The sequence below is a fragment of the Aotus nancymaae genome, unplaced genomic scaffold, assembly GCF_030222135.1.
Source record: "Aotus nancymaae isolate 86718 unplaced genomic scaffold, 86718_ANA_hifiasm-v0.15.2.pri h1tg000003l, whole genome shotgun sequence".
In the NCBI taxonomy this organism is placed as follows: Eukaryota; Metazoa; Chordata; class Mammalia; order Primates; family Aotidae; genus Aotus; species Aotus nancymaae.
The window spans coordinates 9,532,642-9,544,221 of NW_026988414.1; positions in this window are offsets into that span (position 1 = coordinate 9,532,642).

The window sequence follows — 11,580 nt, forward strand, 5'->3', positions numbered from 1 at the left end:
ACATCAGCACTGGAAAGACTTCAGGTCTATCCAAATATTCTGGTTATCAGGGACCAGATGCAACAAAATCCGTGAGTCTTTCCCTGACTTCATCTTGCATTCAACAAAACGAAGCAATAACTCAGCAGAGCTAATCCTTACCTAACCAGTAGGGAAATGAGGCTGCTAGCTCATTTGGAAGCATTTGTCAATAATCATAAAGGAGACTCTATGCCATACCTCTCCTGCAAAATTTCATTGGCATCCTTTCCTTTAATAAGAAAAGACAGAGAATCAGAAAGGGCTCTTACCCATCCATCGGGCTTCTGGCCTAGAGAAAAAATTCAACAGATGACAAGTCAGTGGCAGGTTTCAAATCTTCCAATTTTTAATCTAGCTATATAGACCTCATGCCAACTCCTGAAAGACATTCCCATCCTAACAATACATACTGAGGTCAGTAAACACAGTGTTCAAAGTGTGTTAGCCTCAAACATCCTCCTTTTTCTAGTGCTACCAGAGGAATGAGGCATTCTTTCTCCTCCTCCTCCTCCTCCTCCTCCTCCTCCTCCTCCTCCTCCTCCTCCTCCTCCTCCTCCCTCTCTCTCTCTCTCTCTCTCTTTCTCTCTCTCTGCCCCCCCCCCCTATCCTCTACCCCCACTTTGGAGGCAATATGAGGCTGGAGAAAAAGCCACAGATTTCAGAATAACTATCTTAGGGTTGTTCCATAAAACTTTGATTGTGGCATTTCTGTCCATAGCAGGTTTCTTAACTCTTGCAAATCTCAGAAAGATGAAGATCTTTAAACAGCATCAGTTATACCCCGTAAGGTATTTGTAAGATAAAACGAGATGACATATTTGAAAGTCCTAGTTCCTTTGCTTGCATAGTGCTCAATAAATGTTCGTCTCCCTCCTGCCACAATCAAAGACAAAATGCAAATCTACCCAGAGAGGGCCAGAGGAATTTACATCCTTTTACATGCAGGAGAAAATTATTTGTATCAATTCCTTTGCTGGATTCTGGATGTGGACTCTTATAAAAAGATGTGAAATTGAGTATAAAACTGGTGGCAAACCAAGAGCAGCAATATAGAACACATATGAGCACAGAGGGAAAATGATCATTCCACTGCGGAAGTTCTCATTCAGACAGGTGAGAAACAGGTGCTACTTACCAGGGAGGGAAAACAAACAAGAAATTCAGGAAAGAGGTTTGTTCTCACCTAAGCAGCTTATATTCTGATGTCCAGCAGATGAATGCAATGCCTTGCTGCAGACTGTATTTGGGGATGAGCTGGATAATTTATCAGGCAGCCAAGTGCCAGTCCTTCAGCAGCCTATGAAGACTCAAAGCCAATGGCAAGTGGATAACTGAGTGTTCAGCAAGATGTAAAGAGATGACTTCATTTGCCCTGATCCCTGCCTCCTAAGTATTTTCCCCTTTAATGATGGTTTTAAACACCATTCTTCTTTTCATCTTCAGGTGCCTGCTGATTGCTTCAAAGGTCATGACTTCTGACAGTTCTGACACAGGCAGACATCAAGAACTAAACAAGTGACCACGTTGGGGAGACATTTGTCCTTATAAGGCACATGCAATCATTCAACAACCAGACCCTTGAAACCTACCACAGATAAGGCACCATATTAGTGTTGTCTTGACTAAACAGAGAGGAATATGCTTGTCATCAAACAAAAATTATCCTGAATATTGGCAGTTGAATAATTTTTATAGCCAATGAAGGAAACATTTTGAAAGTGTAGAAGGGCTTCCTAAAATGCCTGTTTTAAACACCTAAACCACTTTGGAATGATAGGATTCTGTGCTGTTCACATCTGGTTTTCTATGTCAGGATCCAAGGCAGAAAAAAATTCCTCCAGTATATCAGTCTCTCTCTTCATTTGTCTTTTTCTCCTTTTGACCCTTTCTCTCATCCTATGTTTGCCCCTCAATATCTCTCCATTCCATCCTTTTCTCTCTCGCTATCCCCATCTCTGTGTGTGTATCTTTTTATATTCACTCTATCTCTTCTCCCTATGCCAACTGCAGCCTTCTACTTCATCCTCTTCTACATCCACTTATAAACTCATCTATCGCTGAGAGGAAGAAAACATGCATTCCATCTCTGATGCTTACCTTCCCTGAATTTATGATCCAATGTTTGATGGGTAAGTGTGTCCTAAGGTCTCATTATGTGACCTAAAAACCAGCTTCCAAGATCCTAGACATTTCTCAGGCATCAAGAAGAAAAGCTACAAGTGCAAACTCATTCCTGTTTACAGCCCCAGATCTGAGAATTGAAGAGCTTAACTAACCAAGAAGAAAACTCTAGGGAGTAGGAGATCGAACTGGTAATCTCCAGTTAAAGGTATCCATAAAACATGGATTAATTGTCCAATTTTCCCCTTGATTCCACTGGGAAAGATGTTCTGTGGGAGGATATTTGTCCTGGGAACCCTAGAGGGTGAGTAACAAAGAACAGATCTAAAGTACCCTCAGTCTCTCTTCTGTTCTGCCCTCTGTTTTCCCAGCCTTAATCACACTTTGGATAAATCCCAGGGAGGTTAAAAAAGAGTACTGACTCCAACCATGTTTAAATAGAGAGCCATATGACTGCTGGGCTCTCAGAATTTAGATAGAAAGAACCATACCCCACTCAAAGGGATCTTGTTCAGCTCTACTCATCAGGTAGCCCAAAGGAAGTGACCTGTGTTTCTTCTGCCTGGTGATCATGAGGAAATGCAAAAGGAGAAGAGGCAGAGATAATCATCTTTTTGTTGCGGTTTTATTGCTTTGTTGACAAACTTAGGTATGGTTCTATCAAATAAAAATAGTTCTCAAGGAAGAAATGAAACAAGGAAAGAAGGAAGAGAAGGGAAAGAAAGCTAAATGAACAAAAACAAAAGAAAGCAAACTTGCAAATAGAAAAAGAATCAAGTTGTCACACAAAATCCAGAAAAAAAATGACTCAAAAATGAAAAGCTCTGAAATTGATATTTTGAGGAATATGTTCATTTATCATGCTGCTTGTGATTTTAGGGGTGAGATATATAGGTATATAGGACAAATAAAAAAAGTATTTATAGCTTGAGATAATGTTTGATGACTTACTTTGGCCTTTTTCATATCTAGGTTTAAAATGTCATAGATACAGCAAAGCTTCTGCTATGGTTTGAATGTTTGTCCCCTTCAAAACCCTATCTGTCTGTCTGTCCTGTCTGTCTGTCTCTCTCTCTCTCTCTCTCTCTCTCTCACACACACACACACACACACACACACACACTTCTTGGATTCAAAGATAGTAATCGATACAACATTGATGAGTTTATTTTTTCCTTCAAAACCTAAGTGAATTTAATTAACAAATTCACCTTCCACTTTCCATCTGTGAGAAAATAGAATAATTTTGTTTACTCTTAAAATTGCCATGTCAGAGTTGTGTGTTACATGTGTGCCAAAATCAAGTGCTGGAGCGCCTGGTTCTAGGATATTTTGATTCCTCCTCTCTGAGAAAGGTTATTCTATTGTCACACTGTGAAAGAAATAATGTTCACTTTTGAGAAGGACGTACACTGATTACTTGAAACGTCAATAATTACCAATTTTCTGAAGCATTTGTAAACGTGTGAACAAATCACATATTCATATTTTCAAAAGTGCAGCAAGCTTTGTTCTAAACTTAGTGAGGTGCTTCACTGGAAAAGGTCATGAATCTTAGCACTGGCCTGGCTAGAGGGAAATGACCTCAAATAAAGTCCATACTTCCAATGTGATTGATGTCCAGTTCTATTTGCATATTCAAATCAATACGGTGCACACCAGTCTGCTTTCAACTGACCAAAACCAAAGCAACCTGATCTGAAAGATGGGATGGACTAATAGGACAGACAGAGATGAAACACTTCCCAACAGACAAGTGAGCTTGCCATTTCTTGAGGAAAAGCCATTCAGAGAAGTGTCACCAGCCTGTGTCTAAGAACATAAATGACAATGTTGGCCTCTATGGAGGATGGGCCTAACAAGACTAGGCAGATCTTCAGGGATCTGAACAACAGAACTGGGGTGCCCACAGGGAAACTGAGTCAGGCACTCAGTACCACAGATCACATCACCCTAGCAGGGATGAGAGTGTACAGCAGTTCACAAGTGTGCCAAGGCATGCTTTATCTAGATCATCAATAAAGATTCTATCCCTGTTCAGGTTTTGGCTCTGAAAAAGGTCAGGGATAAGCCTGTAAACAAAGTGACTCTGTGCTCACAATAAGGGGTTGAGGGGGGCACTCTCTGTTGTTCTACAAAGGAATCTGGGATGCCAAAGGCAGCTACATAAGCCCCTGATGAAGGGTCCCTCTTTGACTCAATATCAAAATGAGTGAAGAGTAAGGTATTTTCTGATCTGTCTTTCCTTATCTACTTACACATCAACTCACTCATTCATTGCCATTTCATTATTTGGTTCTAGCTCAAGCCAGAACAGATGTGTTGCTGTGTCCTAGGGCAGTTTATTGCTTTTGAATTGGGAATATAACCAATATTCCAAGCTGCCCATAGTCACCATAATTCAAGTGTCTGCACAAGTTCTCCTTCAAAACGCATCACTGATGGAAAAGGTAGAGAAAATTAGCATTTGTTATTTGTGGTCAGCTGTAGTGTTAAGCCTAATTTATTATTGCATTTACTTAAAATAAAAAATATGTTAGGTGTTTTAGAACTTTTTTCACCTGGCAGGGCGCAGTGGGTCACGCCTGTAATCCCAGCACTTTGGGAGGCCAAGGCAGGCGGATCACAAGGTCAAGAGATTGAGACCATCCTGGCCAACATGGTGAAACCCCATCTCTACTAAAAAATACAAAAATTAGCTGGGCATGGTGTCACGTGGCTGTAGTCCCAGCTACTTGGGAGGCTGAGGCAGGAGAATTACTTGAACCCAGGAGGCAGAGGTTGCAGCGAGCAGAGATCGTGCCACTGCTCTCCAGCCTGGGCGACAGAGCAAGATTCTGTTTAAAAAAAAAAAAAAAATTAAAGACCTCCCCTGCCAGATTTAGGTTTCCCCTAGTTAGATTGAGAAGTCTATAGACAGTTTTCTCTCAAATCAAAATTTGAGAGCTGGATAAAATCCATCTGCCAAACTTTAAATGGCCCATTAGGGAGGTTAAAATGTCCAGGGTTATGCACCCTGCTTTCCCAGGATTGGATTTAGAGCATGTAGGGCAGGCTAAAATAAGAATTGTTTTAGCTGCTTTATTGATGGTACCCCACCAGTACTGTCTTATAGAAGTAATTATATTTACGTAGTCAGTGGCTTAAGTTATATACAGTAGTAAATAATGGAAATTTCATGGAGTCTGGCAGGACAGGTTTGTTTATTTGGCCCAAACCAAAGTATATCTTTATCTGTGAATCAGCATCCACTAGTTTTCCAATTTTTTTTTAACTCCTGGTGCCCAATTCTGTGCCTCTTTACTAATTGTTTCAGAATTATTTTGGGGGAACCTTTCTATCTGGGCCATGATAGAAATTTGTAGGATATTTTAAGAGCAGCCTTATTTGCTGCATTATCAGCAAAGTGATTTTCCCTAGATTCCATAGTGTCTAATTTTGAATGGCCAAAAACTTTGATCATGGTTAGGACATCAGGTAACTGTACAGCATTTAACAATTCTTGTACATAAGGACCATTCTTTATTTTGTCTCCATTGGAAGTGAGGAAACCTCTTCGTTTCCACACCATACCAAAATTATGAACAACTCCAGAGGCTTACTGCAGCAGCCCATTTTCATGCTGCTGATAAAGACATACCTGAGACTAGGAAGAAAAAGAGGTTAATTGGACCTACAATTCTACATGGCTGAGGAGGCCTCAGAATCACAGCAGGAGGCAAAAGGCACTTCTTACATAGGAGCAGCAAGAGAAAATAAGGAAGATGCAAAAGCAGAAAATCCTGATAAAACCATTAGATCTCATGAGACTTATTCACTACCATGGGAACAGTATGGGAGAAACCACCCCCATGATTCAATTATCTCCCACTGGATCCCTCCCACAACACATGGGAATTCTGGGAGTACAGTTCAAGATGAGATTGGCTGGGGATACAGAGCCTAACCATACCCTTCCACCCTTGGCCCCTCCACATCTCATGCCCTCACATTTTAAAACCAATCATGCCTTCCCAACAGTCCCCCAAAGTTTAACTCATTTCAGCATTAACCCAAAAGTCCACAATCCAAAGTCTCATCTGAGACAAGGCAAGTCCCTTCCACCTATGAGCTTGTAAAATCAAAAGCAAGCTAGTTACTTCCTAGATACATGAGGGTACAGGTATTGGGTAGATACAGCCATTCCAAATGGGAGAAATTGGCCAAAACAAAGGGTATACAGGACCCATGCAAGTCCAAAATCCAGTGAGGCAGTCAAATCTTAAAACTACAAAATGATCTCCTTTGATTCCAGGTCTCACATACAGGTCATGCTTATGCAAGAGGTGGGTTCCCATAGTTTTGGGCAGCTCCGCCCCTGTGGCTTTGCAGGAAACAGCTTCTTTCCCAGCTGCTTTCACAGGCTGGCATTGGGTGTCTGTGGCTTTTCCGGGTGCATGGTGCAAGCTGTGGGTGGATTTACAGTTCTGGGATCTGGAGGACAGTGGCCTTCTTCTCATAGCTCCACTAGGCAGTGCCCCAGTAGGTACTCCGTGGGGTCTCCAACCCATTTCCCTTCTGCACTGCATAGCAAAGGTTCTCCATGAGAGCCCCACCCCTGCAGCAAACTTCTGCCTGGGCATCCAGGCATTTCCATGCATCTGAAATCTAGGTGGAGGTTCCCAAACCTCAATTCTTGACTTCTGTGCACCCACAGGCTCAACACCACGTGGAAGAGCTAAGGCTTGGGGTTTGTACTATCTGAAGCCATGGCCTGAGCTCTATGTTGGCCCCTTTCAGCTACAGCTGGAGTGGCTGGGACACAGGGCACCAAGTCCCTAGACTGCACACAGCATGGGGACTCTGGGCCCTGCCCATAAAACCACTTTTTCCTCCTAGACCTCTGGGACTGTGATGGGAGAGACTGCCGCAAAGGTCTCTAATATGTCCTGAAGACACTTCCTCATTCAGCTCCTCATTGCTTATGCAAATAACTGCAGCCAGCTTGAATTTCTCCTCAGAAAATAAGATTTTATTTTCTGTCACATTGTCAGGCTGCAAATTTTCCAAACTCATGCTCTGCTTCCCTTTTAAAACTGAATGCCTTTAACAGCACCCAAGTCACTTCTTGAATGCATTGCTGCTTAGAAATTTCTTCTACCAGATACCCTAAATCATCTCTCTTAAGTTCAAAGTTCCACAGATTTCTAGGGCAGGGGCAAAATGCCACTAGTCTCTTTGCTAAAATGTAACAAGAGTCACCTTTGCTCCAGTTCCCAACAAGTTACTCATCTCCACCTGAGATCACCTCAGCCTGGATTTCACTGTCCATATCATTGTCAATATTTTTGTCAAAGTCATTCAATAAGTGTCTAGGGAGTTCCAAACTTTCCCACATTTTCCTGTCTTCTTCTGAGCCCTCCAAACTGTTCCAACCTCTTCCTATTACCCAGTTCTAAAGTTGCTTCCACATTTTCGGATATCTTTTTAGCAGTGCCCCACTCCCAGTACCAATTTACCATATTAGCCCACTTTTATGCTGCTGATAAAGACATACACAAGACTGGGAAGAAAAAGAGGTTTAATTAGATACAGTTCCACATGGCTGGGGAGGCCTCAGAATCATCGTGGGAGGCAAAAAGTACTTTTTACATGGTGATGGCAAGAGAAAATGAGAAAGATGCAAAAGTGGAAACCCCTGATAAACCATCAGATCTCATGAGACTTACTCACTACCATGAGAACAGTATGGGGGAAACTGACACATAATTCAAATTATCTACCACTGGTCCCTTGTCCCTCCCACAACATGTGGGAATTATGGAACTACAATTCAAGATGAGATTTGAGTGAGGACGCAGAGTCATACCACATCACTTACCTATTGCTTACATAAACATTGTCTTTCCTTGATCAAGGAGTCAGGCTCAAGTGAGGGCAAACAGATCTGCCTGCTGGGCTGAAGTAATCAATGGCAAAGGAGCTGCTTTCACAATCTCAAAGAAGTCATGATTGCACAGCCTGCACAATACTTGCCACAGTCATTCTTTAAATGTAAGCCACCTGTAAACCAGGACAATTCAGCATTGTCCAGGGGAATCGCTCCCAAAGAATTATAAGCTGTTCTGACAGAGTTAAGTAGCCATGCGGTGTTTCATCTGAAGGAGAGGGCCAGAGAGCCACAGGGTCAAGGTTATCGCAACATGACTGAATATATGATGAACAGTAAGTAGGAGAGGCCCATAGGAGGTTAGTCAGCTAGCAGAAAAATGCCGAGTGTGATGAGTGTGTAAAAGGGCTTCCGTGGCATGAGGCAAAAACACAGTCAGGGGGATCCCATGACTATCTCCTCAGTTGCCTTGACTAACAGGGATGCAGCAGGGACTGCTCCTAGGCAGAGAGGGAATCCACAGGAGATGGAATCCAGTTGTCAACTGTAGTATCCTGGAGGATGATGTGGGCCTCCATGCTTTTGGGTTAAGATCCCTGAAGCATTTTTTTCCTTCTCATAGACAAAGAGAAAAAAGGGAAAAAAGGGGAGTTTATAATTGTGATTACCTAGAGCTGGAAAATCTATCAATTTCTCCTTCAGCTTTTTAAAAACTTACCCTTATGATTTTGTCCCAGTAATGGGGTCAGGTTTGGTAAATTTATATAAACCCCATAGGGGCCGAGTGTGGTGGCTCACGCCTGTAATCCCAACACTTTAGGAGGCTGAGGCGGGTGGATCACTTGAGGTCAGGAGTACGAGACCAGCCTGACCAACATGGAGAAACCCTGTCTCTACTAAAAACACACAAAAAATTAGCCAGGCATTGTGGCACATGCCTGTAATCCCAGCTACTCAGGAGGCTGAGGCAGGAGAATCGCTTGAACCTGGGAGATGGAGGTTGCGGTGAGCTGAGATCATGCCATTGCACTCCAGCCTGGGTGACAGAGCAAGACTCCATGAAAAAAAAAAAAAATCACATAGGACTTGGACCAGAAAAGGAAAGCTAGGAATTCAGTTTCAAAAGTAACCAGAGTCCAAGAAACCCACTCACAAAGTTGGCATTTATTTTGGGCTGAGGAAATTGTAAAATGCCTTGAATCTGGTCTGGTTCTAAATGTAAGTCATTATCTGAAATTAAGTGACCTTATTATTTCACCTGAGTTATTACTCCCTGCAGTTTTTCCTTTACAGACATTATGACCTTAAGCAGCCAGTTGCTTTACTAGATGTACGCTGTCTTTTTCACAGGCTGCCTGTGACGGAGAGTAAATAAGGAAGTCAGCCACATATTGTAGTAAAGCAGAGCCTTGGAGAAAAATTACATCCTCCACGTCTGCTTTTAATAGTTGAGAAAACAGGAAGCACTTTCAGTAAAACCCTGAGGCATTACTGTCCAGGCGAACTGTTGGCCTTCCCAGGTGAAGGCAAAAGCTATTGGTTGGCTTGATCCCCCAGAATAAAGAATAATGTACTACATAGATCAATGATGGTGAAAAATCTGCTGTCAATGGGTATTGGGTTTAATACAGCATGGGGATTTGGAATCACTGGATGCTTTGTAATAATAATATGGTTTATTACTCAGAGACAGTTCCTGAACAAACCTCCTCCCCTGGTTGCTTGTTGTATTAGTTGATAGGGTCAGGATACTACTACAAGGACTACTGCAGAGAATAATGAGGCTGTTTTTTATATTTTTTATAATAGGTTTAATACCTCGTAGAGCCATCTGGTTTAGTGGCTGTTTAATATTAAACAAGGGTTTTAATAATCTGGATTTTAATAAGAGGCACACTATGAAATTTGAAAATATCAGTGAAAGATTTTGCCTATAAAGAGGCATTTGATTCAGTGCTAAATGAGTGACATTATTTTTGTTTTCTGAACAGGGAATGGCATAACAACTGACAGAATTGGGGGAGTCTGTTGAGACAGGACAGTTTGGTTTATCAATTTCTAAAATTATTTCCCCCTCTTAAGAAAAAGAAAGTTTAGTGTGGTATTTTTTCCAGAAAATCACATCCAAGGTGGTGGAGTGGGGCAAAATTAACAAGCAAAAGGTGTGGGTGTCTTGGAGAGAAGGCCAAGATGGAAAGGAATGAGCTGTGAAATAAGAGCAGCCAGCAGCTTGTTGGAAACTTTCATCACTTGTAATCTTTTTATCACTCTGAGGCAGGGGCTGACTGAGGCTAGGGAGATTAAGAATGAAAAATATTGCTGTGGCATCTATGAGCGGAGTGAAGACCACACTCCCAATTTCATCCAGACAATTAAGTGGGAGAACTGGGAAAATCCTCTGTAAGTCCTTGGAGCCCCTTCGCTGAGAGTGGTCCCAGATGGGAGAGGAGATAGGGGGAGCTGAGAATAAAATTCTCTCTTTCTTTTGCAGCAATCTCTCTTCCAGCCATCTGGAATGCTAGGATAGTCCAGGGAGTCTCTGCCTAGTGTTGTGTCTGGGAACTTTCGTTTGCTGTAATTGGAGATTAAGAATGTTAGTTTTCTTTTTAGTACTGTCCTCAGGGGTGCAGGCAAGCTGATTTGCCAGATTAACTAAATCAGAAATGGACAAAGTTTTCTATTCCATGTGTGCTGTTTTGAAGAGCTGAGAAAGTTCTTGAGAAAGATCATTCACGAACTCAGGATTACAGGCTACCTGAGTAGATTCAGCATCCATAGGTAATCCAGAATTTTTTACAAATACAACTGGAGCCAACTGTAATAGTCATAATCTGGTTCAGTAGGTTCTTTTACAGTCTTGGATTTTATTCCAGTCTCAGGTTTCAGAAAAAGCCTCAAGAATAGCCTTATGAATTTTTTTTGGAGGGGGCGGTTTCGTTTGTTTGCTTGCTTGCTCCCTATGCTTCAGGCTCTGTCAAAGTTTTTGGGGGTGTTTTTGCCTAAATCCCTCTGAGGGTCACACCAAGGAGACTTGGCCATTCAATATTGGGCCTGGCCTTCACAAAAAGTATATGAACCAGCTGGCATAGGTGAGAAAGACCTGGATGATAAGTCTGAATTATAATAGCGTTAATTTTATCAGCACATTGGAAAGGTCCTCCATGACCTTTAGGAATTCTGTGGCAATGGCTTCAAGTTCAGCCTTGCTCCAAGGAACAAAAGAAATTTAGGATTTAGAGGAATGATCAGTGAATTTAACTTTAAAAGGACAGGTTTTAACAGGACCAGGTTCAGGGGTAGTGGGAGCTGAGGAATCCAGAGGGAAAGGTAATTCACTCAAAGAAGGATAGAGGAGGAACAGGGGAAAGAGAAGAGGAGGTCTCCTCCAACGAGGAGCAAGGCTGGGCTCCTCAGGCCTTGTCCTTCCTTAACTATTTGTCTCAGTTAATTTTGACATGGTATCTCATAAGGAGGCAATTGTAGAATCCTGAATGTACTTAGAAGCTTCAAGATACCAATTAAAGTATATCTCCCATTCAGATTGTTTAATATTCAGACCACCGTCTCCT